The following is a 27,374-nucleotide window of genomic DNA, read 5'->3' as shown; positions in this document are numbered from 1 at the left end:
AAGGGGCGACCAAGGATGATGAAATGGATACGGGGTAAAAGGAGCATTGGGAAAGAGGGGAATGTCTGATGGGGAAGGAAGGTAGAAGACAAAGGGTGAGTACAGAATGGTTGTGTATGGATGATGCTGCAATGCATGGAAAGGAGTGGGTGGGGGGTGAGGGAGTATGTGTGAATGATATCTTGATGCAGCCCAAAGGGATTTTCCCCCCGTCTTCTCTTTTCCTGGATGAGGGGGTGTCGCCGATTAAATAAAGTGGCCCTACTGTGGATGTGCTGTGTCTTGCTACATTGTTTCTGACCCAGGGTAGTGGGTCAGATGCAGGGATGACCCATCATCATCCATGAGGAGCCAAGAAAAGAGGAAGGGAGGGAGGGAGGGGTTGTGGGTGGGAGTGGATTTATGCCTTTGACTTTGGCTATCCCTTGTGCATACATACATATACCAAAGGCTTTTTCCCCCCTTACAAGGAAGGGAGCCAAAAAGAAAAAGGCATAAAACCCATTCCCACCCATTCCAAATCGAAATACACTTCACTTCACTCCCCTCCACCCTCTACCCTCCCTCTTATCTTGGCACCTCCTGGATGATGGGTCTTCCCTGCATCCTGTCCACTACCCTGGGTCAGAGGCAGTGTCGCAAGACACAGCACATCCACAGTAAGGCCACTTCATTAAATTGGCGAGCCCCCCCCCCAACCCGTCCCCCCATGCAGAAAAGGAGATGGGGAGAAATCCCTTAGGGCTGCGTCACATTTTTCTCACACATACTACCTCACCCCCCATCCCTCCACCCATTCCACCTCATGCATCACAATATCATCCATATACAACCCTTCTCCATTCACCCTTGTCTTCTGTCCTCTCCCATCCTTCCTCAACAGACATTCCCCTCTTCCCCAAAGCCCCTCTCACCCCATCCATCCATCTCATCCTAGGTCGCCCCCTCATGTTCACTCCCTCCACATCTGCCTTCCGTACCTCTTTTACTAGTCTTTCTTCACTCATTCTTTCCATGTGTCCAAACCATCCTAATACTCTTTCATCAACCCTATCTCCCAACTCCCTTACCACCCCTGTTCTCCTCCTCGCCTCCTCATTTCTCACTCTATCCAGACTAATAACCCCTATCATACTTCTCAGACACCTCATCTCAAACACATTCAAATTCCTTCTCTCTTCCTCTCTATGTTCCATGTTTCTGCCCCATACAGTGCTGTTGGCACAATCACTCCTTCATACAATCTCCTCTTAGCATCCATTCCAAAATGTCTATTTCTCATTACACTTTTTAATCCACCAAGGCATTTACTTGCTTCTCTCAATCTACATTCTACCTCCACCTCCACTCCACCCTTTCCTGCCATATTCGCACCCAAGTATCTAAAACTATCCACTTCCTCCAGTCGCTCTCCCTTAATGCTCGCTTCCAGTCTGCTGCCACTTTCACCCCTTGTACATCTCATCACCTTACTTTTACCCACATTTATCTTCAGCTTTCTTCTTTCACACACTCTACCAAACTGTCACCAACTTCCTCAATTACTCCTCTGATTCTACTACAAGCGCAGTGTCGTCCGCAAACAACAGCTGGCTCACCTCCCACTTTTCTCCATTTTCTTTAACCATCTCCAATCCCTGACCCACCACCCTTGCATTTACCTCTCGCACCACCCCATCCAGTCAAACTGAGATGTGATGCACCAACCCTCTTGAGTTTATCAAATGTGGTGAAAAGGATTCCTGACTGCCTCAAACCTGGGGAGAATAATCTAGCATTAGATACTTTTTTCTTCTTCTCTCTATTCATTCTGTTTAATTACAAAAGATGAGCTGGCTATAATGTGAGTGAAGGGATGCATACATACCTGTTCCAATTGCAGTTTAAATGGTTCATCCTTGGAACCTAAAATACTTTCTATGTTGTACAATGATGCATGAAGCATGATAATACAGAAGCTGGCTCCTGTTTGATAAAAAAAAAAAAAATTGGTTCAGCTAATACTCCTGTAGACATAAATTATTTCTGTTGCAGCAATACACAGACATTGATTTTCTTTACTCATCAGCTGATACTGCTACATACATCTAGGGGTGTGCTGATTAATCGGCATAGGCAAGAATAGTCACTTTTTTGGTGAATCAGCATATGCGAAAATCTGCATTTTTTTAGAAAGGGATTTGGCATCGGCAATATTTTGCCGATGATGATGCCAATTCAGTAATTCACCTATTATTCATTGTTCTGGTGGTTGCATAGGGCCATGCAGCATATTATATGCTATACGAAATACCACTACCAAATAATCAAGGCTTTAGCACATAGCATCACAACTGTAGGGATTGAGGTGGCTAGGAATATGTTGTGGTAGTGTAAACCTACACTACTGCCATAACACATGTTTAAAAAATATAGTATGCTGAGGTGATCAAATCTGCAAACAGGAAGGCATACGACCAGAGAAACTTATAAGATGGCAGTAAATATTAGAGCAAATTATATTAATTCTATATTTTATTTTTGTATTTCTTATATAAAATTAAACTAATATATATATATATATATATATATATATATATATATATATATATATATATATATATATATTTTGAAACAGCAATGTTTCCACAAAAGAAATTAAGTGAGAGTAATATGGGAGTAAATCGTCCAGGCATCCGTGGACTGTCAATTTTACCTGCTTATATATTCGAAAAATTGGCAGACAGATTTACTCCCACTTTGCAGCATTTTATAGCCAAATGAATCATTTATAAAGAATTTTTTTTATGTATTTTGACATGTAAACTCACAACAATACATCTTTATGCTTTTTGACAACAACAGCTATGACTTTGACTCATGTTTAGATGATTTATTGTCAAAATCACAATCACAAGAGTCAAATTTGGACAAAGCAAAGTTGATCAATTTTGCTCCCTCCCACTGGAACCACATGACTTGGATTTCTTGAGCTGATGCAGAGAGAGAGAAAAAAAAAATTCTTTATGGAACAAAACAGACACGGCTTTTCAAAAAAAAGAAAAAGAAAAAAAAAAGGAAGATTTTTTTAGCCGTTTCCCGCATTTCATGTATCAATTATTATAGAGACTGAGTTAGGTTTAGTCTTTACTAAGTTAGGATTAAGAATTGGATTGATGCAGTTTACACTCTGTACATGTGCTTTATCAAAACCATGCATGAAATGATTCAAGTTACTTGAAGTTAGTAGTTACATCAAAATCTATGAAACAGGTAATGTCTACCTCTTTTTCAACCGATAGAAAATAATACAACCATACATTGATAATCATAAAGTGGTCAATCAATAAGCACTTCATTAACTTCATTCAATCATCAGCATCCAACAGCTCAACAACTGGCAGGTATAAATCTACAGAGATTATGAAGCAAGTAAAAATCATATTTTAATTACTTCATATTAAAAACTGATATACCACAATCATATAAAGTGGAATTGGCATCGGCAACTAAGAGTGAATAGGAATCGGCATCGGTATTGGCATCTCAGAGTGAATAGGAATCGGCATTGCCATTAAAAAAAAAAAAAAAAAAACACCCCTACATACATCATTATTTCTTTCTTATCTGAGAATATATAGTGATAGAATTTCATCCTGGCAGTTAATAACATCTCAGTACTTGACCACATTCCAACCAAAATATCGGAGGTGGATGGGAGTGGAATGAGTGAGAGTAGGTGCATGCCCTGGCTGGCTACTTTCCATATAAGAGGGTGGGGCCCTTGGTAGAGAAATAGATGACTGATGATTGATTTGGTTTAACTTTGTGAACTCCCCCTCCCCCCCGCCACCCATATTGGGAAGCTAGCTACGATGGTGCTCCTTAAAGAAGACTTTGTAGTACAGTATGGTCCTATTTTATTAATGTAGCACACCCTTGGTACAACTCACGGGCGGCAGGGTTTGAATTGCCGTCGTCACCACCTTGACCTCCTCTGTCACAAGTAGTGATGCTCTCTCTTGCTCGGTTAGTGAGCATCTGTTAGACAGATAATATAAAACAACTTCATATCTACACATACCAATGGACCTTCCTTCCCTTACAATGGTGGCTGTGTAAAATCAAATACCTGCCCCACACACATCCGAAGCCCACTCATGACATCTTCTACCTTAGGCTCTCATGTTCAGGTCAAAGGCAATGCAGCAAGACAGAACTTCCATGGCAGGGGTTAACAACCAAAGCTAGTTTACCCACAGCACTATATTATATGACGTCCCCCCCCCCTCTCCTCATCCACTCAGAAAATCAATGGATCAGACAAGAACATCCCTTGGAGCCATGCCATTCATCCTTCATCCACCTACAGTCTCTCTCTCTCTCTCACTTCACTCCTACTTATGGCATTCGGTCTTCCTTGCTCAGTAGTACACAACATTCTTCTTGATCCAACACTCCTTTCACTCCCATCCATCCATCCATCCACCTCCTTCTTGGTCTTCCTCTTAAATGTGGATGGCAAGAGAGCTATTGGATAGGAAAAATAGAGTGCAAAGGTGATTTGGGCATATGGAGAAAATAAGAATGGAAAGATTTGCAAAAAAAGTTTGGAAAGCAAAAATAGAGCGACACTATATGGTTAAAGCTATAAATTCAAGAAGAGAGAGAAACTTAATCCTGTAAATGATATCTACATACATTTCTTTAGTTTATGAATACTAAAATGTCAAATTCCTTTCCATCTTACCAAGAACCCACAAGAGGATGACCCCAGCTCCAGCCCACTAAAAAATGGGAAGGGACACGATTCCCATAATGGCATACTGGTGGACAAGGGGGACTTCATGGCCACCAATAACCAAAATGTTTTCAGCATTCTTCATGGATATAATATGGCATCCACCCAAAGCAGCAGCTAAACCAATTTAGAGTAGAGATCTAATGCTGCAAAAAAAAAAAAAGTTTTAGTATTCAATATACAGAACAGTAATTAGATAGTATTCAAAGAAAAAAAAATGGTCAGGTAACAATGAGGAGCTTATATGGAAGGGACAATGTCTTTTTGAAGGGAGTGGGATGGGGGTATCTTTTGACTCAGCAGCCACTCTTGCAATTACTGTACAAGGGGGGGGGGAAAGGGCCTTTTGGGTCTTCCTGTAGCTAAATGCAGTATTCTATGAATCTCGAAAATGGGCCAAGGTAAAAACAGACCATACAGATAATAAGATGTTTAAGGAAAAACCATAAATGCACATACATACAAATGTATACATACATATACAGTAAAAGCTCTCTTAACCAGCATCACTGGGGCCAAAGGCATGCCGGATACTTGAAGGGGTTGCTAAAGTAAGTGAAGGGGTACAGAAATATGTCTATAATCACCCCCTTAACTCACTATTAATGTCAGTGAACATATAGTATCACATACCGCAACATAAACAAAGCATCACATGATTGCGGCGTCACCACCTCACTCACCAACATACAGTTCATCACTAGACACTAACCTTCTCTGTACTTTTCTGAAGGGGTTACTAAAAGAAGTGAAGGGTCACAAAACTGATATGTCTACAATCAACTCATTTTATTCACTATTAACAACATTTAACTTAACATAAAAAAGCACATAAACAAACAAACAAAACCACCTCACTCGCCAACATCTAGTTCATCACTCCAGTTTATCACTATCCTCTGTACTTGTTTGCCGCTCTCCTTCCCTTACACCCATCTTCTTTGCTAGGTCGCATCCTTTTTCTTGCAGCATGGGTGGGGCCTGTCATTGATACTCCTTCGGATCTTTTCAGGCAAAACCACTCGTACAACACTTTGTCAATCTTCTCCCCATGCTGATATTGTAAAGTGTGACAGTTTTCAACAGCTTTTGGGGTATCTGTCCCCTTCATAAACTCGTGTAACTTCTTTGATTGGGCCTTAATATCATAGATGGCTGATGAGCCTATGCCGAATTCGTCCATGAGTATTTTTCTGTTGTCCCCTTTCTCTAAACATTTGCAAATGTTCACCTTCTGCCTAAGTGTAAGCACAACACATTTCTGTTTATCAACTTTGGGCATGATGAAAGTTTACAGGAGAACACTTGAGGAAGAATGTAGCTGAACTGAGTGGAGACAAACACAAATGTGGCACATGTGAGACTGAATAGCATCAGTGGGCAGTGGGCTATGGGTGGTGCGAAACTGACCCAGACAGTGGTGCACTCTGGTGACAGCGGGAACAATTAAAACCTCGCGCAGGAAATTTTATTGATATGTATTGATTTCATATAGATTTTAATGCTTGGAAAAAATATGCTGGATACTTGAAGTTGCCGGATACCTGAATGCTGGAAAAGAGGGCTTTTACTGTATACCAAGGGCATTTTCCCCCTTACAAGGGAGGCAGCCAAAGTCAAAATGAGCAATTCCACTTCTGGGGCATTCTCAGTCAGATCAACAAGTGCCTAGCACACTCACCTATCAGATTTTGCTGAAATTCTAAGGTTAATCCAAACAACTGTTCAGGAGATATGACTTCAGATATTTTGAGGTCATAACTAGGCCAATAACTAGGCTGATCAAAATCATAGTTGCATAAATGTATATATATTTAGAATCAGACAAGGAATCCAAATATCAGTGTTTTTGGGGTATCAAAATTGAAAGAAAAAAATTATATATATATATATATATATATATATATATATATATGTGTGTGTGTGTGAGAAAATGAAAGCATAAGCTTTGGCTATTACAATCAGTAAAAAAAATTATGCTGGTATTTTTCCTAGAATTAACACAAGTGAGCGCCTTATTTATATATTGTCTGTCAACTGTACATATTTTTCATACTTAGGCCTTTATCTAATTAATTACATTTATTTTAATAAAAAACATACAAGTGAACACCATGTACTTACAAACTGCATACAATCATAAGCATTATATACTGCACAAGCATAAGCACAATTACAACAAATATAAGGTCAGCATAAAATTGTACTGGATACAATTTTGGCATATTCAATACTTTTGTGAATTTCTTTCTGAAGTAAAATATAGTTAATTTGGCTGCCTCCTCTTGGTCTAGGATAACTCATGGCAGATAATATATGATGTTCTGGCACTGAACATGAATATTTATTTGGTGGATAATGATACGTACTTGCTAACATACTCTCCTGGTCTGACACATTTTGTGGTATCAACCATTGCAGGTTCATTAGTCATATGACCTTTCTGTATTCCTTTCTTCTCTCCAATGCCACTTGAAATGGGACACACCATGTTCAGTTCCTCCTTGTTTATAGGAACAAATGTATGATATTTCCGAGTTCCCTGAATAGCCACACTGTTGTGGAATTGATATTCCATCAGTTGTTCTGCATCTTTCAAATCAGACATGGTTACAATGAACATTTTTATTGTCTTGTTCAAGTTTTCTGGTGTAAGAATTTGCCTCTCTGCAAACTGACCCGAGCAGTAGCTCCCTTCACTGTTCTGCCAATCCCATCACAAAGGATTACAAAGGCGGAGCATAATAAATAAAATATGTAGATAAATACATAGGTATAGTTAAATAATAAACAATAAGGTAAATAATAAATAATAATAGACATATAACTAATAATAAATGAGAATCAACCAAATGATGATAAACAGACAAATGATAACAAAACAAATAAACATATAATATAAAATAAATGATAATCATTACAGCATCTTGCTTAGGTTTATCAAAATGATTCTTAAAGCTTCGAACTGAACTACATTGCACTGCCTCAGCAGGAAGTTTATGCCATTCATTAACTACACGGTTGGTAAAGTTGTTTCTACCCACTTCCAAATTAAATCTATTTCCGGCCGGTTGACCATTGTTTCTTGTCGGATTCTCATTCAGTGTGAAAATTTTGTCACTTTTGATGTTGTCAATTCCCTTTAGATTTTTAAGGACCTGTATCAAGTCACCTCTGAGTCTATGCTTTTTTAGGGAAAACAGATTCATGTGTTTCAGTCAACTTTCGTATTATTTATTTTTGATATTTGGAATCAGTTTTGTGGCTCACCATTGTACTTTTTCCAATCTGTCAATGTCTTTAATGAGATGCGGTGACCATACAGAAATAGCATATTCCAAATGTGGACGAACTATTGATTTATATAGCTTGTTAATGAGTGATGGACTCAATCAGTCCTAGAATCTTATTTGCTTTCTCAGAGGCTGAAATACACTGCTTGTATGATTTGAGATCGTTAATGATAATTATGCCGAGATATTTTTCACTACAGGTATTCACTTTTGTTAACGAATTTCCAAATAATTTGTAATCGTACTTACTGTTATTTTTACCTATGTGCATTACCTTGCATTTACTTGTGTTAAATTTCATTAACCACTTTTCAGACCATTGCTGTAATTTATCTAAATCTTCTTGAATATCTAATTGGTTTAAGTGATCATTTTATGCATCTTTGCCATGAGATATACATAAAAAAAATGCCATTCACAAGACAAACCAAAATTTTCTTCATCCATCCGAAAAATAGTACAACTTTTTTCAGTTGTGGGCACTTGAATTTGACATAGCCCATAAGCTGTTCTATAAATGAGTAAACCATTAGTGTTGTGTTTTAGTGATGGAGATAAGAAACAGTCAGTGAAAAGGTTAAGTTCTTGGTCTTCAGATGATCTATAATTAATAGGCGACAAAAGGGTGAACTGTACATTGCGAGTTGTCCCAGTGAAATCCCTTAGCAGCATCTTGGGCAATGAAAGAATAACTCTCTGAAAAATCACCTCCTACTATAACTGCCTCCTTCAGAGGTGTACTGTTTCTTTCAACTGTTTTAAGTACTGTGATTGCTGCTGTGCAACAAAATGATGACAAACCATGCAGGATATTTTCTTGCTTAGTGATGGTAAGTACAGTAAAAGCTCTTTTATCCATTATTCTCGTATCTGGCTCCTTCTTATAACTGGCATATTATTCATGAGGAAATAACAATTTTGTATAAAAATGTAAAAATTCGAAAAAATAAAATTTAAAATTCCCGCGCCATTCCCGCCGACGCCAGAGGTAGAGCGCATCTTTCCCGCCATCTCCCACAAATCCCGCCGCTCCGTCAGGCCCAGTGCCCACTGTAATAAGACGCCTGATGTTAAGGGTGCGACTTTCTATTAGCAACTTTCTCAAAACACAAACACATACCGACAGCAAAGGAAGGTAGTGATGGCTGAATTGAAGGATATGCGTGGTAGTGCTAAGCTTAGCGTCACTGATGAAGCTCTTCAGGAGTGGATGGAGGTCGACAAAGACGAAGCTATCACCCCCACAGTAACTGACGATGAAATCATTCAGGCAGTGATTGAGGAGAAGCATGGTAAGGAAACAGAGGCTGATAGTGAAGAGGAAGATGACCTAGAGCCAAGAGTAACGTGGAAGGATGCTGCTAAAGGATTGGCAAAGATAAATAAATATGAATATACTGGTAAATAAATAAACAACAAAAGTGAAGCCATTGAATGAATTTTATTTAAGTACTCTATGAATAAAGGCAATATATGTATTTTCTTAATATTCCTTCTTGTAACCGGGATTTCCCCTTTCCGGCACGTCTTTGGTCCCACTCGTGCCGGTTAAAAGAACTTATACTGTATTCATGAAGTGGCTCCACTTTGTCTACCAATGTACAACAGTCAACGGTCACCCATTGCTTGCAAGATATCTCATTTGGAGCTGATTCAACATTGTCAAGCAAGTCAAGAAAGTTCAGAACACCTTCTTCTCTTGGGCAGTCTTTGCAAATTTGCATCATGCAAGCTTCTTTCTCTTTACTGCAGACACTATAATCCATAGGATCTTTGTATGAGTGACCTTATTTTCCCAATGCAGCCAACTGTAATTTTGGGTTCTGATAATGTGTACAGACACAGAGAGAACGGGTCCCACCACTACCAGTAAACACACAACATGATGGCTGTAATTTACCAAATGTAGAGAATCACATTTTAATATTCTTTTTATCATTTTTATATAGTTCAAATATCTCTCTTAAATTCCCAAGAACCAGCTGCTTTTGCACCTTCAGCACTGGTGATTTTCACACACTCCTTTTGGCCAGGACACATATGACTAACATCATCTGACTTATAGAATCTTCAAACTAAATCTTTGTGCTCTTCTGATGCCACTTTTCCTTTGCTCATGATTGGAATCTTTAGAAAAAGATTCCAAATTCTGATTTTAGTAAATGGCTCTCTCTCACCATATATGTTGTAGTTTGAAAAAAAAAAATGTGGTTTCTTTAATTTAATATGGGGAGAGAGTTAATACATGCAGTTTATGATTATTTGCTATCCAGGAATGACTTTTTCAATTTCTCAGATTGTGTTTCAGGTTTTGAAGCCTCACTTTCTGCATCGCTATTAACATGAACACCATAACTGACCTCTAGGCTTTCCTTCAAATGTTTTTCTGGCATCTGATAGCTTACCATGAGCTTTGCACTTCTTCTGGCTCAATGATAACCCTTCTGAAAAGAAATAAAAATTCATACATTTACATTAATATACAGAGTAAAATTTGATACAAAATAATGTCATAGTTGTCATTACAATATATGATTTAATTGTTTAGCATTTTTAAAAATAAATAGATAACTTATAAGGAACATTTCCTCTCTCTCTCCACATATATAAAAATAATAATAATAATAATGATAATAATAATAAGTTTATTTCGCAAAGAATCAATATACATGAAATGCAGATAATGACAGGAACACATACTTCGAAATAATAATTGCAACAAACACAAATTAGGTTAGCATATACATATCACTTATGAGTTATCCATTTATTTTTAGAAATGCTAAACAATTAAATGCATACATTCCTATGCAAAAAATTACCAATTAAACAAAAATGGCATTGAAATAAAAAATACCTAGTGATTAAGAATGCAAACTGATTTAGAATACTTATATAAAGGAAAATTGTATACCATGCAGACAAAACCCTTTTTTTTTTTTTTTACTGGTGTTTGGTCCAGAAGTGCTAGAAATGGTTCAATTGAAGTTAAAGGATTTTCTTCAACTGGGTATTCACTGTACAGATCTCGATTTGAAGATATTATATCACTCAAATCACTGCTTGAAGATGATTTGAATAAATGTTGTTCAGTCTCATAGTTTTCAATGGTTCTAATTATTGTGGGGTTATTCATTATTAGTGTCCAACAGTTCACACACAACAATGAGTCTTTTTTCCATCTTCCATCACACTTTTCAATAAGCACATCAGTCAATTTTCTAAGATTGATTGTTATGCACTTATGTTTTTAGTAGTAGGGTCTTGGCAGTATTTCAAGTGCCGAACCATTGCATTTTGCTGAAAAGGCCTAATAGCCAAGATGTAGATATCACTATGAGTAATTTGTATAAATATGTAAAAAAAAGAATACAATAAGGTGACACATTTTTTAATCCAGTTATAGATTATATTTGAATTCTTAAATATTCTATGAGGCTCATTAGAAAAGCATAACAACCAACCACACACACATTTCTGGCTGAAACTGTACTAACTTGTAGATCTAAACTACAACTATCTGTACTGATTCTGTACAAATAGCAACATGTTCCAAAAATTGCCAGATCATTCAGTACTTTATGAATTGACAAACATTTTGTAAATACATGGTGTTTACTTATAAGTTAATTACATGAAAATTACCAAGATAAACAACCTTATATGGCTGTTTATAATAGCCTAGAGATGTGCTTTATTTTTTTTATTAAAATAAAAATTCTAAATTAAGAGGAGGAGGAGGTGAATCAAATAGAAGAAAATGTAAAAGGTGCAGATGGAGAGATGATAATGGAAGAGAGGGCAATAAGAGGAAGATTGGAAAGTATTTTAGGGAGTTGCTCAATGTGAAGGAGGATAGGGAGGGAAAGGTAGTTGCAGTGGGTAGCGCTAAGAAAAGGACAGTGATGAGTGAGGAAAATGGAGGAGAAATAAGGAAAGATGAGGTGAAGGAAGTTGTTAAGATGATGAGAGCAGGTAAAGCACCTGGGTTGGATGGATGTCATGGAGAATGTCTAAAACAAAAAGGAGGTACAGTGATGGTGGACTGGGTGTTGACGTTATTTAATGCTTGTTTAAGAGAGGGTAGAGTGCCGGAGGACTGGAGGAGTGCCTGTATAGTTCCACTTTACAAGGGAAAAGGGGACATGTGTGAGTGTAGTAGTTTCAGAGGGATCAGTTTGTTAAGTGTAGTTGGGAAGGCTTATGGGAGGGTCTTGATTGAGAGGATTAGGAGGAACAGAAGATTAATTGGTGAGGAACAGTGTGGGTTTAGGACAAGTGGGGGTTGCATAGATCAAATTTCTGTGGTAAGACAGATTTGTGAAATGGATGTTTTTTGGGCTTTTATGGATTTGGAAAAGGTTTACAACAGGGTATAGAGGAAGGTACCGAGGGAGGTATTGAATTGATGTATTGAATCTTGGCTGTGATTTGAACAGTTCCTTCAATCCAATGGCCAGGGTGATATTTAGCCTATTTATAAGTTTTTTTTAACTTCACTTGGATAGTAAAAGTGGTTATGTGCAAAACTTATTTAATTAACATTATCCAATAAAATAATATATTGACTTACAACGAAGTTGAGTATAAACAGAGTATGAGTGCGGGAGTCAGAAATTCAATGCCCATGCATCTTAATTAATACTATGACCACACGACATCAGTGCCAAGGACAGGTGGCGATGTGTGCCTACAGAAGCCTATTCTATCACTATGCCCAGCTCCACACAATCTTTCTACTTTTTTATTTGTGTGTAAAGAAGGCTTATAAAATTTCAATCATTATCTAACTAATCAAATGGGGAAAGGTACATACATATACGAGGACACTACTTCGTAGTGTCATCTTGTTTACATGCCCTCTGACCTCCGAGGGGAGAAGGCTTCAATTTTGTACTCCTCTGCCACTGGCTTGCAGATCTCCTGCAACTAGTCATTCATCACAAAAAAAAACCTAATTCGTTTTATCTTATTATCTAATTTAAGCACTTATAAGAGGGAAAAAACTTTTGGTATATGTATGTCAAGAGCAGTCAAGAGTTTTTATGAGAGTAGTAGAGCTTGCGTTATGATTAGAAATGGAGAGAGTGAATGGTTTGAGGTAAAGGTGGGACTTCATCTGGGGTGTGTTGTTGCCCTGGCTGTTCAATCTTTACATGGATGGGGTGGTGCGAGAGGTGAATGCAAGGGTAGTGGGTCAAGGGTTGGAGATGATTAAAGAAAATGGAGAAAAGTGGGAGGTGAGCCACCTGTTGTTTGCTGACAACACTGCGCTTGTAGCAGGATCAGAGGAGGGATTGAGGAAGTTAGTGACAGAGTTTGAGAAGGTGTGTGAAAGAAGAAAGCTGAAGATAAATGTGGGTAAAAGTAAGGTGATGAGATGCACAAGGGGAGAGAGTGACAGTAGGCTGGAAGTGAGCATTAAAGGTGAGAAACTGGAGGAAGTGGATAGTTTCAGATACTTGGGTGCAAATGTGACAGGAAAGGGAGGAGTGGGGGTGGAGGTAGCATGTAGATTGAGAGAAGCGAGTAAATGCCTAGGTGGATTGAAAAGTGTAATGAGAAATAGACATCTGGGAATGGATGCTAAGAGGTTATATGAAGGAGTGATTGTGCCAACAGCACTTTATAGGGCAGAAACATGGAACGTGAGAGAGGAAGAGAGGAGGAGTTTGAATGTGTTTGAGATGAGGTGTCTGAGAAGTATGATAGGGGTTACTAGGCTAGATAGAGTGAGAAATGAGGAGGTGAGGAGGAGAACAGGGGTGGAAAGGGAGCTTAGAGATAGGGTTGATGAAAGAGTATTAGGATGGTTTGGATACATGGAAAGAATGAGTGAAGAAAGATTAGTAAAAGAAGTGTGGAAGGCGGAGGTGGAAGGAGTGAATATGAGGGGGCGTCCTAGGATGAGATGGATGGATGGGGTGAAAGGGGCTTTACAAAAGAGAGGAATGTCTGTAGAGGAAGGACAGGAGGAGACAGAAGATAGGGGTGAATGGAGAAGGGTTGTGTATAGATGACGCTGTGATGCATGAGGGGGAGTTGGTGGGGGATGGGGGGTGAGGAAGTATGTATGAGAAAAAATTTGATGCAGCCCAAAGGGATTTCACCCCGTCTTTTCCTTTTCTGCATGAGGGGACGGAGAGGAGGGGTCGCCGAATTTATGAAGCGGCCTTGCTGTGGATGTGCTGTCTTGCAACACTGCTTCTGACCCAGGGCAGTGGACAGGATGCAGGGATGACCCGTCATCCAGGAGGTGACAAGATGGAAGGGAGGGAGGAGGGTGGAGGGGAGTAGAATATATGGGAAATGAAATGGATGGGAGTGACTTCTATGCCTTTTCCTTTTTGGCTACCCCCTGTGTAAGGGGGAAAAAGCCTTTGGTATATGTATGTATATGTATATATCTATTTAATTTAAGGTAACCTACTACTTTGATGGATTAAATATTATAATCAATTTACTAGGAGATGCCAAGATAAGAGGGTGGAGGAGAGTGGAGTATGTTAGGGATGGAATGGGTGAGAGTGGTTGTTATGCCTTTGTTTTTTTGCTACCTCCCTTATAAGGGGGAAAAAAGCCTTTGGAATATGTATGTACTAAGAATGGCGAGCACTGTGGCTCTTGCTAGAGTGTGGGTTATGGTGCCATACCCACATCCCTTCATGTCAGTGACACATCATGGAACATGACAACGGGGTAGGAAGAAAACAGTTAAGAGCAGTCAAGAGTTTTCATGAGAGTGGTAGAGCTTGTGTTCAAATCAGAAATGGAGAGAGTGAGGGATGTGTTATGTCACCCTGGCTGTTCAATTTATACATGAATGGGGTGGTGTGAGAGGTCAATGCAAGAGTAGTGGGTCAGGGATTGGAGATAGTTAAAGAAAATGGAGAAAAGTGGGAGATAAGCCAGTTGTTGTTTTCTGATGACACCGTGCTTGTAGCAGGATCAGAGGAGGGATTGAGGAAGTTAGTGACAGAGTTTGGGAAGGCATGCGAAAGAAGGAAGTTCAAAATGAACGTGGGTAAAAGTAAAGTGATGAGATGTACAAGGGGAGAATGTGGCAGAATCTGGAAATGAGTATTAAGGGAGAGAGACCGGAGGAAGTGGATAGTTTTAGATACTTGAGTGTGAATGTGGTGGGAAAGGGAGAAGAGGAGGTGGAGGTAGAATGTAGATTGAGAGAAGCGAGTAAATGCCTTGGTGGATTGAAAAGTGTAATGAGAAATAGACATTTGGGAATGGATGCTAAGAGGAGATTGTATGAAGGAGTGATTGTGCCAACAGCACTGTATGGGGCAGAAACATGGAACATAAGAGAGGAAGAGAGGAGTTTGAATGTGTTTGAGATGAGGTGCCTGAGAAGAATGATATGGGTTACTAGGCTGGATAGAGTGAGAAACAAGGAGGTGAGGAGGAGAATGGGGTAGAAAGGGAGTTGTCATTGTTGTTGTTGTTGTTCCCTAGACTGTCTGTCCGGGCAATCCTGTCTCCCCATGGAATGCCACGGCCGGAACGGGGTTTTCCCACAAATCCTCTATGGAGTGTATGTTGTCTTGTTTGCGTGCATGATTGTCTATAATGCAATCTTCCATGACGTGTTGAATAGTATGGGATGAAGTGTTACATCCAGGGCAGTTGTCCACAATGCAGTCATCTAGTCTTTTCCAGTAGCTTAGAAGGGCTGCTGGGTGGTGGCCGCATCACAGTCTGGCAAGGTGGACTCTGTCCTTTCGTGGGAGAGAGGATTCAGAGGGATGGCTATCAGGGGGTCTGGCATGCAGCAATGTGTTGTCTTTTAGAGTGTTAAGGGAGCAGTGAGTGATGTAATTATGAATATGTTTCTGGAGGCTGGTATTTGTACGTGATATAGATTTTTTTTTATTTTTTTTTTTCTTGGCATATGTGGATATTCTGTTATGTAGTGTAGCGGGTGTTGTGTTTGAGGAGGCTGCTGTGCTTGTGTGCCTCTCATGTCAAGGTGATCTTTGGCTTTGAGGACTTTTATTTCATAGTGTAGGTGGTCTGTAGGTGTTGCATATGTGCAGCCTGTAATTGCTTTTAATGCTTTGTTTTGTATGGTCTGAAGGGTGTTGAGGTGTGTCTCACTGAGATTAGGTGCCCATGCTGGACTCGCATAGTTCATCACTGAGCGTATGCATTGTTTATATAAGGTAGTGTTAGTTTCTTTGTTTTGTCCAAATGTTGTTCCAGTGATTGATAAAAGTGCGTTGAGTCTAAGTGTGCATTTATTTTTTATGTTCGTGATATGCTGTTTAAATGACACGGATGTATCATATGTTACACCAAGAATTTTTTTTTTTGGGGGGGGGGGTGGTATTAGAGTGTTGTTGATATAGAGATGAGGAATGTATTTGTGTTCTTTTGTCCAGTTGGTGAGAAGTGTTGCTGTAGATTTGGCTGGGGCTATTTTGAGTCTGTAATAAACCATGTGTTGAGCATATCAAGGTATGGTTGTATTATTGTGATTGTTATGTTGTCTGCATAGGAAGAGATTTGTATTTCTGAGATGTCTGGTGTGGGTATATCATGCATGTATAGATTAAAGAGTGTGGGGAATAGAACTGAGTCCTGTGGTACTCCATTCTTAACGTTTCTGGTGTGTGATGATTGGCCATTATATGACACATAAGCATTTCTGCCTGCCAGATAATTGGCCAACCATCTTTTAGTGTTATTGTGCATGTCTGTATCTACCTAGTTTTATTTTGCAGGAAGGGGAGCTATGCTCATGGTGTCCCACCTTTGTATCTTGCAGTGTCTAGTTTGCTTTTAAACTCATAAATGGTTTTTGCACATACTATTTCATTGTCCAGTTTGTTCCAAGTGTCCACTACTCTATGTGGAAAACTGTTTTTCTTCAGTTCTCTTCTGTAGCTATGTTTTTTTTATTTTCTTTCCATGTCCTCTTGTGTTTCTCTTGTCCCAGTTTAGTAAGTCCTCTCTATCGAGTATCTCTGTGCCTTTCATGATTCTGTAGATGGTCAGTAGATCACCTCTCTCTCTTCTTTGCTCCAGCGTCGGTAACTCCAGTTTAGCCAATCTCTCCTCATATGATAGGTTTGCAAGTGCAGGTGCCATTTTTGTTGCTGCTCTCTGGATTCTTTCTATTTTCTTTATATTCTTTTTGGTACTGGGTGACCACAATGTCACCACATATTCTAGTCTAGGCCTTATCAATGTAACCAATATTTTTTTTATCATGTCTTCGTCCAAGTATGCAAATGTCACTTTTATTGATTTTAGGAGTGTTACATATTTTTTGTTAGTTTGTGGAGGGGGGATAGTATCAAAAGCTTTACTAATGTCTAATGTTATAAGAAGTGTTCTGTGATGGGACCTATCTAAATTGATGCCATCTAATATTCTTTGTGTGAGATTTATTAGAAGAATGTTTGTGGAGTGTAGTGGCCTAAATCTGTGTTGTGAGTCAGCAAGGGGAATATGTGGTGTGAGGGAGTTGAGAGATAGGGTTGATGAAAGAGTATTGAATCTATTTTTCCCAATAAAAAAGAAGACTCTGGGGTGATTTGATAGAGATGTTTAAGATTCAAAGGAAATTAACATCACGAGTGACAATATTTTCACCCTGAATACGAATAAGACATGACGTAATGGTCGCAAATTGTCAGGAATATGATTTAATTTGGAAGTGGGTACAAACAATTTCACCAACCGTGTAGTAAATAATTGGGACAAATTTCCTGCTAAGGCAGTGCAATGTAGTACGGTTTGAAGTTTTAAGATTTATTTAGATAACCACCTAAGAAATATACTGTAATGCCTGGCTTTTTTATTTTATTTGTTATCATTAACAGTTTATTTTTTGTTATTCATTTCTTATCAACTATTTTTATTTTTGTTTATCATTTTTCATTATCTACTCATTTTATTCTTTTATCTACCTGCTTGTCTACTTATTTTTTTCACATGAACCAAAAGTTCTCCTGCTGGCATGCTCTTCCATTGTAATCCTTTGGTTTGGACACATGGAATGAAAGAATGAGTGAAGAAAGATTACTAACAGAGATGTGGAGGGCAGAGGTGGAAGGAGTGAACATGAAGGGGCAACCAAGGATGAGATGGATGGATGGGTGGGGTGAAAGGGGCATTGGGAAAGAGGGGAATGTCTGTTGAGGAAGAATGGGAGAGGACAGAAGATAGGGGTGAATGGAGAATGGTTGTGTATGGATGATGCTGTGATGCATGGAAGGGAGTGGGTGGGAGATGGGGGTGAGGGAGTATGTGTGAAAAATAAATTGACGCAGCCCGAAGGGATTTCTCCCCGTCTTCTCCATTCCTGCACGTGGGGTCGGGGGGGGGGGTTACCGATTTAATGAAGCAGCCTTGCTGTGGATGTGCTGCATCTTGCAACACTGCTTCTAACCCAGGGCAGTGGGTGAGATGCAGGCATAACCTGTCATCCAGGAGGAGGCAAGATAAGAGGGAGGAAGGGGGGGGGTGAATGGGACTGGAGTAAGTGTGGATGGAATAGGTGGGGGTGGATTTTATGCCTTTGTTTTTGGCTACCTCCCTTGTAAGGGGGGAAACACGTTTGATATATATACATGTCATCACAGACACATCAAATAGTCAAAGAACTTTTTAAAATGTTCAGCTTCCTAAACAAAGCAGAGAACAAGTGGAACACATTACCAGTTGTTGTTGCCTTGTGTTAATCATAACAAAATAACAATAGAGGAACATGATCACCTTCACAGGCTCTCAACAGAGTTTCCACTTGCTATGTTGTGTTCTTGTCTGATGGCTACCTCAGTACCCCCTTCCTCTATGTTCCATCCTGTTAAAACCCTGAACAGAATTGTTGGTCCAAGGACTGCAGTAGAAATACTCTTATGAGGCATACCAACTATCAAGGAGCTAACTCCCCACCCCCACCCACATGGAACCAGGGAGAAGAAAGAACTGATATGGCAGAACTACTTGGGAGGCTGTGCACACAAGACTGACAGACAAACATGAATTAAAAAATATGAATATTGAAATTAAGGATATAGATTAAGTTGGAACTGTACATGGTTTTGAGAATAGGTATTATGTCATATTGGAGAGTAGGAGATGGGACCCAACAAGCATTGCTATTTTCCTACATACTACGGTTAGGGAAATGCATACATAACAGGACCCCATGAGCATAGCTCATTTCTTGTGGCTAAATACACATGAGAGAGGTAATATATGATTTTTTTTAACATGTCTTTCTATACAAAATATTTCTCACTCACCTTGAATTTGCTTGTATTAAAAAAGTGTGTCCAGGGTTAAATATTGTCTCTTCTCTTCTGCAGCCACTCCTTTGCAGCTGGAGATGCCATCTGCAGCTGCACAGGCAATTGCATTATCAAACTGAAATAAATATATCAAATGTTATCAGCTAAATCTATAAAATCTATCTCAAATGACCATTAGCTGGAAGAATTAAAACTAAGGTCACATCCACTCACATATACCCATTATCTTCCGTCCCAATCTCATTTGTATCCACATTATCCTTGATGTTAACTTATGTCAACCACTGACCAACAAATACAATAGCACACAAAAGCTACATCAAAAAATAATTCAAATCATATAGTGAACCACAACAGCCATTCTGAACAACAAAAATTGCATTGACACATATTTCTGTAGCCAGAATGATATAACACATCAACACAAAATACATACATATATCAGGGGCTTTTCCCCCCTCACAAGGGAGGTGGGCCAAAGTCAAAGGTATAAATCCACTCCCATCCATTTCATCCCCACATACTTCACTTCCATTCACCACCCCTCCCTTGCTCTTTTCTTGGTTCCTCCTGGATGATGGGTCATCTCTGCATCTCGCCCACTGCCCTGGGTCAAAAGCAAGACACAGCACCTCCACAGCAAGGCCGCTTCATTTAATTAGCGACCCCCGTCTCTGTCCCCTCATGCAGAAAAAGAGAAGATGGGGAGACATCCCTTTGGGCTGCATCAAAATATCATTTGCACATACTTCCTCACCCACACCCATCCCCTACCCACTCCCTTCCATGCATCACAGCATCATCCATATACAATTGCAAACTACAATTAGGTAAATACAACTATTCTCCACTTACCCCTGCCATCTGTCTTCTCCCATCCTTCCTCAGCAGACATTCCCCTTTCCCAATGCCCTCTTTTACCCCATCCATCCATCTCATCATTGGTTGCTCTCTTATGTTCACTCCTTCCACTCTGCCTTCCACACTTCTTTTACTAATCTTTCTTCACTCATTCTTTCCATGTGTCCGAACCATCCCAATACTCCTACATCAACCCTACTCCCCAATTCCCTTTCCACCCCCGTTCTCCTCTTAACCTCGTTTCTCACTTTATCCAGCCTAGTAACCTTATCATACTTCTAGACCTCATCTCAAACACATTCAGACTACTCTTATGTTCCATGTTTCTGCCCCATACAGTGCTGTTGGCACAATCACACCTTCATACAATCTCCTCTCAGCATCCATTCCAAAATGTCTATTTCTCATCACACTTTTTAATCCCCCAAGGAATTTACTTCCTTCTCTCAATCTACATACTATCTCCACCTCCATTGCTCCCTTTCCTGCCACATTCACACCCAAGTACCTAAAACTATCCACTTCCTCCATTCTCTCTCCCTTAATACTCACCTCTAGTCTGCTGCCAATTTCTCCCCTTGTACATCTCATTACTGTACCTTATATTTACCCACATTTATCTTTAACTTCCTTCTTTCGCACACCTTCCCAAACTCTGTAACTAACTTCCTCAATCCCTCCTATGATCCTGCTACAATTGCAGTGCCATCAACAAACAACAACTGGCTTACTTCCCACTTTCCTCCATTTTCTTTAACCATCTCCAATCCCCAGCCCACTACCCTTGCATTTACCTCTCACACCACCCTATCCATGTATAAATTGAACAGCCAAGGTGACAGAACACATACCTGACAAAGTCCCACCTTTACCTCAAACCACTCACTCACCGACCTATTTCCGATTCTAACACAAGTTCTGCTACTCTCGTAAAAACTCTTGACTGCTCTTAAAAGCTTTTCTCCTATCTCATGTATCTGCAATATTTCCCATAGTGCCTTCCTGTTTACCCTGTCATAAGACTTTCCCAAATCCATATAAGCCCAAAAAAAAAACATCCTTACCTTATCCTAAAGCTTTTTCACATCTCTCTTACCACAAAAATCTGATCCACTCAACCCCTACCTGTCCTAAACCCACACTGTTCCTCACCAATTACTCTCTCTCTTCCTTTCCTAATCCTCTCAATCAAGACCCTCCCATAAGCCATCCCAACTACACTTAACAAACTGATCCCTCTGAAACTACTACACTCACACTTATCCGCTTTTTCCCTTGTAAAGTGGAACTATACAGGCACTCCTCCAGTCCTCCGGCACTCTACCCTCTCTTAAACAAGCATTAAATAATGTCAACACCCAGTCCACCATCACTGTACCTCCTTTTTGTTTTAGACATTCTCCATGATACCCTTGTAACCCAGGTGCCTTACCTGCTCTCGTCATATTAACAACTGCCTTCACCTCCTCTTTCCTTATTTCTCCTCCATTTTCTTCATTCACCACTGTCATTTTCTTAGCGCTTACCACGGCATCCACCTTTCTCTCCTTATCCTCCTTTACCTTTAGCAACTCTCTAAAATACTCTACCCATCTTCCTCTTATTGTCTTCTCTTTCATTATCATCTCTCCATCTGCACATTTTACCTCTTCCTCTCTATTTGATTTCCCTTCTCTTCCTGTCTTAATTTCTTTGCAAAACATCTTTTTATTACTTTCAAAAAAAAATTGTACTCTTACCTCATCTTACATCTGCTCTCCTCTTTGCCTCCTTTATCTTATGCTTTACTTGTCTTCTCATTTCTTTGTACCTCTCATATGATTCTCTCGTCCTATTTGTAACCAATCTGTGAAAGCTCGCTTCTTCTCTTCTACAATTTTCTTTGTTTCCTCATTCCACCACTCACTACCCTTCCTTCTATTTCTCCCATCCTCCTTTTTCCACACACCATCTTTGCACACCTTGCAACTTCCTCCTCCACTCCTAGTTCTACTATATCCTTCACTCCCTCCCACTCCTCTCTGTTTCTTTTTATACTCCTTCCTTTCTTTCTCATTTAAGCAGTTCATTTTAAACACCTCCCTACCTTCTGTCTTTTTCCCTTTTCTCCATCTATCCTCCACTCTCAACTTACCTTCCACCAAAAAATTATCTGATATTCCCCTACTCTCTCCCCTTTGAATATGTATATCCTTAACTCGGTGCTGGTTTAGTATGTGGCCTACCTTTTTTGGATGTGGCCTACATTTTTTCTCTGGTACAGTATGTGGCCTACCTATTCAATGCACCAAGGAATGCACCCAGCTCTACAAGTTAGGTTAGGAGAGGTTAGGTTCAAATGAAAACATTTTTAAAGTATTGTTTTAAATTTGTCCTGAGGTAGGACATATTCAAATGGGGTAGACCACATACGACTAGGTAAATACATACAAATCCAGTTTCAAAAAGGTAGGCCACATACTAAACCGGCACCCTTAACTCTTCCTACTATACTCCTGGTTACCACTATAGTCCATTAATGCTCTATCTACCACCCTTCCATCCACCACCCTCTCCCATGTGTACTTATACTTGACTTTCTTCCTAAACACTGTATTTGCTATCATCATATGTAATAAATCACAAGCCACAGAGGAGAGGTAAGAGGGTGTCAGACTTAATATTTAGTAGGGAAGAAGAAATAGTAGAGGAAATAGAAGTAGAAAGTTCCCTAGGATGAAGTGATCATGCTACCATTACTTTCACATGCAATACAAAGAAAATATTCTTGTACAAGAGAACAGACTTTAAAGAGTTGAGAAATAAAAGTTGGACATCAAATGGGAGCAATACTTGGGTAAACCAAATATTGAGGAAATGTTGATTTTTTTTTTTTTTTTAGAATTAAACTTACAGATACTATAAACAAATGTGTGCCAATTAAAGTAGTAAAAGACACATTTTGTCAGAGAAAAAGAACAAATCCCAGATGAAGGAACTACTAATGAATAGGATGCTTTGGTCAAAAATAAGAAAAAAAGCCTTGGTCATGACTAATACAACTAAAAACCTGTGTAAATACAACTTGTCAGGAATTTCAACAGGTTGAGAAAGAATACAGGTGTACAACCAGGTGAGGAATGAAACAAGAAAACAGAAAAAATAGAGAACAGCTAATTCAAAGGCAAAAGAAAATCCAAATAATTTTGGAAATATGTACAAGAAAATATAACAAAAAGAATTGGTATACCAGAACTACACATGAATAGTGATAGTAGTATGAACAAAACTAAGATGGAAAAGGCAGACATACTGGCTAATCAGTTCAACAAAGTATTCACAGGAACCAGACGGAGATGTGCTAAATCTTTCATTTAAACATGTGCCTGAAATGTCAAATAAACTGCCATATTTAAACAAGGAAGCAGTTGTGACCCGACAAACTACAGACCAATAAGTCTCACAAGTATTGTGCATAAACTAATGGAATCACTAGTCAGAGAGAAAGTTATAAAATGCATGAAATCAAATAAACTATTTAGTAACAGGTAATTTGGATTCTTACCAGAGTGATCTACAGTTCTTCAATTAATAAGGGTATTGGACAGCTGAGAATGCTGCAGTGGACATAATCTATAAATCAGAATGGCATGATGTGGAAAGTGGTGTCACTCAGGGATCTGTGATGGGACTATTATTGTTCGTCCTTTAAATAAATTATTTACCAGAAGTTTTAAGAGATGGAAGTGAAATATAATTGTATATAGAGAATACAAAAATTTACTGGTGAATTAAAACCCTGAAGGACATTGCTGCTTGATAAAAAAAAAAGTGTAAATTCATGCGCACTGGAAATTGCAGTAGAAGAAACTATGGATATAACATGAATGAAAAGATGACAAAAATAAGTACAGAGAAGGATATAGGGGTAATAATCGATAGTAAACTCGTTCTCAAATCATCTTGCAGAAAAGATAAATAAAGCTAATAGACTTGTACGACTTATCAGAAGAACCTTTTCTTTGTCTCTTTGGATGAAGAAATTTTTAGGTTTCTCTATGTGGCGCTACTCGGCCCCCAAAACAGAAACTGTGAGGAGAGACTGAGGAAACCCACACCTAGCATGTACACGTGCACGAGGCGATACAATTGAATCACTTAATATCCTGACAGGAGTCTACGATGAGGACGTATGCCATGACATTTTGGAACTATGGGAAAATGGACATCCTATGAAAATAGTAAAGACCAAAACTGGATAAAAGGAAGAACTCATTTTGTAGCACCAAACAAATGGAATGCACTACCTAAGTATGTCACATACTCAAAATCAGTTATAAAATTTGAGAGTAAGTTTGATAAAGCATGGGACAACCAATATTTAATAAATAACTTCAATATAAAAATATAATTAAATAATAAATCGCCGTCCAGAAACTATGTACCTGCCTAACTTACCTTTCGGATCCAGTGTACAACGTAACAACAGCCAATGTTGATTACAAGCAGGCGGTGGTTACTACAACCGCACTCACAATCTCAGACTGCACAGCACACTGTTAGTTCATTGGCGCTAAAACAAAAAAACAAAAAAAGCACAACTTAATGTAAATCATCACACTAAACGCACAAACATTATTTATAACGTATCCAAAGCGACCGCCGGCGCAGCCTTCCACTCACACCGCTCAAGTCATACTGACGAGTAGTCGAGCACATAGGCAGCTGCACATTAGTGCTCCATACAACTCTCAATCTCAAATCAATTTTCACTTTGCTCTTGCCTGGTTCTCTTACCTGGTGGGCTTCCCATCCACACACCACTTATAATGTAGTCAAGGAAGCCGTATTCTGCTGATACGCCAGCCCATAATTCTACACATGACATTTATATATTAATTGCTACTGGCTGGATAGCAGCAACTTTGTGTGGAACTGTGTGAAGGTGTCGATTGGTACTGCCTTATGCATTATAATCAAATAATATATCACCGAGATAAACTGCGAGACCTCGTTTAAACACATCAATATCACTGCAGTTGACAAGTTCCGCTGGCAATTCATTCCACAAATTCACACATCTAATACTAAAATACATTCTCCGTACTTCTACTTGTGTTCTGGTGTGACCAATTTTGAAATCATGGCCCCTGAGTGAAATCAGCGTGATTGACACCCAGACCTCCATGGCTTGTCTGTCTTGCCCACTTATGTCTCATCTCGCGGTGTCCTTTCTGTCTGGATTCTTTTTCTTCTTCCGTTTTGAAATCGACACGTCGCTGATGTGCAGACACAAAGTAGGACTCACAATTTCGCTTACCAATTACACTGGGCAACAAAAAAATGGTTACAAAAGAGCAAATAAGTGTTTCTATGTGATTTTGATATGGTATATTCATATCTATAATTGAATTTGCTCTTTCGCGTCTAGATTTTGTGTAATATGCAAATTATATTTAGATTTTCCGTAAGAAGCAAATCACATATCCTACTCTTCCCATCCACATCTAACGAATTTGTAAAATAAAATTTACTCCTAGTTGTCGCTATCTTACAGGCAAGTAGGACGTTTATTGAAACTCTGCTGGCAAGTAATCAGGCTGGGATAGTTGTTGTATTTTTGTAGCATTTATTTTGTACCAAAGCGTATTTCTATCTTATTTTGCATTCAATTTTTTTTTTTTTCAGATATTGTATGGTACTTCAAATGGCATCAAAGTCGAGTTTGTGTAAATCACCCGAACAACTTCTGCTATGTCTGTGGACGATATACACTGAAGCAACAACGTAGAAACATAACAACAAAGCTTAAACTTGCCTATAAGTACCATTTTGACTGTAAATTAGGAGATTATGACAAGGACTGGGCACCACATATTTGTTGTGCACCGTGCAATGGCATTTTTAGTAGCTTGGGTAGATGGTAAAAGAAAAGTTATGCCGTTCTCAGTCCCCATGGTTTGGCGTGAGCCAAAAAATCACGTCAATGATTGTTATTTTTGTTTAACAAAGATTGCTGGTTTCTGAAAGAAAAACAAATCAAAGATCACGTACCCAAACTGTGAATCAGCAATGAAACCAGTACCACATGATGAAGCAAACCCGCCACCACTTCCACCAGCAACGATGACAGCAGTTCTTCTGAAGATTCTACTAGTGACATAGCAACAGAAAAAGATGGCATATATATATTCCAGATGCAGATAGTTACCCATATTTGGTAAGTCAAGGATGGAATCTTCTCCAGCCAAACACCTAAATTTCTCATTTCTGTCATCGCCATCTGCAGTTTTCATCATTTTACTCTCAGGAGAATAACGTTTGTTTCTGCCACGATATCAATAGTCTAATGCAACAAATTGGCTGTCTCTATGCTCTTAAACAATGGAGACTTTTCACTGACTCTAATAAAGCTAGCATTAAAGCTGTCTTACTACACGGCAATGAAAAACCTTTAATACCTGTAGCACATGGCACTGGCCTTAAAAACTTATGAATCCATGGAACTGCTGCTAAGGATTACCAAATATAAGGAGCACACATGGAATACTTGTGGCGACCTTGAAGTTGCATCATTACTTCTTGGGTCGCAATTGGGCTACACAAAGCATATGCTTTTTGTGCCAATGGAACAGCAGAGATGACAAGAACCACTACAAGAAACATGATAGGCCATCTAGAACTGAGGATGTTGTTGGTAAACATAATGTGAAGCATGCAGCCCTTATCGACGCTTAGAAAGTACATCTTCCACCACTTCACATTATGAAGAATTTTGTAAAGGGTATGGATCATCAAGGTAGTGGTTTCCAATATTTAAAGGATAAATTCAGAGGAATATTGACAGATGCTAAGATGTCATCCGTGACTCATCGTTTCCATCTAGCCAAAATGAGATGGAACTGAGTGCATGGACATCGTTTGTTGAAGTTGTAAGAAATTTTCTTGGAAACCATAAAGCTGGAAACTATTGTGAACTAACAGAGAACATGCTGAACTCTTATGAACAAACGTGATGCAGAATATCTTTGAAAATACATTTTTTACATTCTCATTTTGACTTCTTCCCGGCCAACCTTGGTGCTGTAAGCGACGAGCATGGTGAACACTTCCACCATCAGATCTTCGTTATGGAAAGCAGATATCAACGTAATTTTAATCCAAATATGATGGGAGATTACTGTTGGT

At 39.1% G+C, this 27,374-nt stretch overlaps 1 protein-coding gene and 1 long non-coding RNA gene across 2 annotated transcripts in view; both read right to left on the bottom strand.

The window, feature by feature from the left end:
- Positions 1–27,374, bottom strand: part of LOC143032019 (uncharacterized) — a 428,918-nt gene that overhangs the window by 250,750 nt on the left and 150,794 nt on the right. The window lies entirely within an intron of this gene.
- LOC143032018 (uncharacterized) lies at positions 1,863–24,761 on the bottom strand. Its single transcript, XR_012967065.1, has 5 exons — positions 24,645–24,761; positions 19,341–19,461; positions 10,434–10,517; positions 4,730–4,926; positions 1,863–1,965 (listed from the first exon to the last, which is right to left on the bottom strand). It is a non-coding gene; the product is annotated as an uncharacterized LOC143032018 (long non-coding RNA).

This window comes from Oratosquilla oratoria, chromosome 12, assembly GCF_046742065.1.
Source record: "Oratosquilla oratoria isolate Oo_2021 chromosome 12, ASM4674206v1, whole genome shotgun sequence".
Taxonomy (NCBI): Eukaryota; Metazoa; Arthropoda; class Malacostraca; order Stomatopoda; family Squillidae; genus Oratosquilla; species Oratosquilla oratoria.
This window is presented reverse-complemented; position numbering and strand designations above follow the sequence as displayed.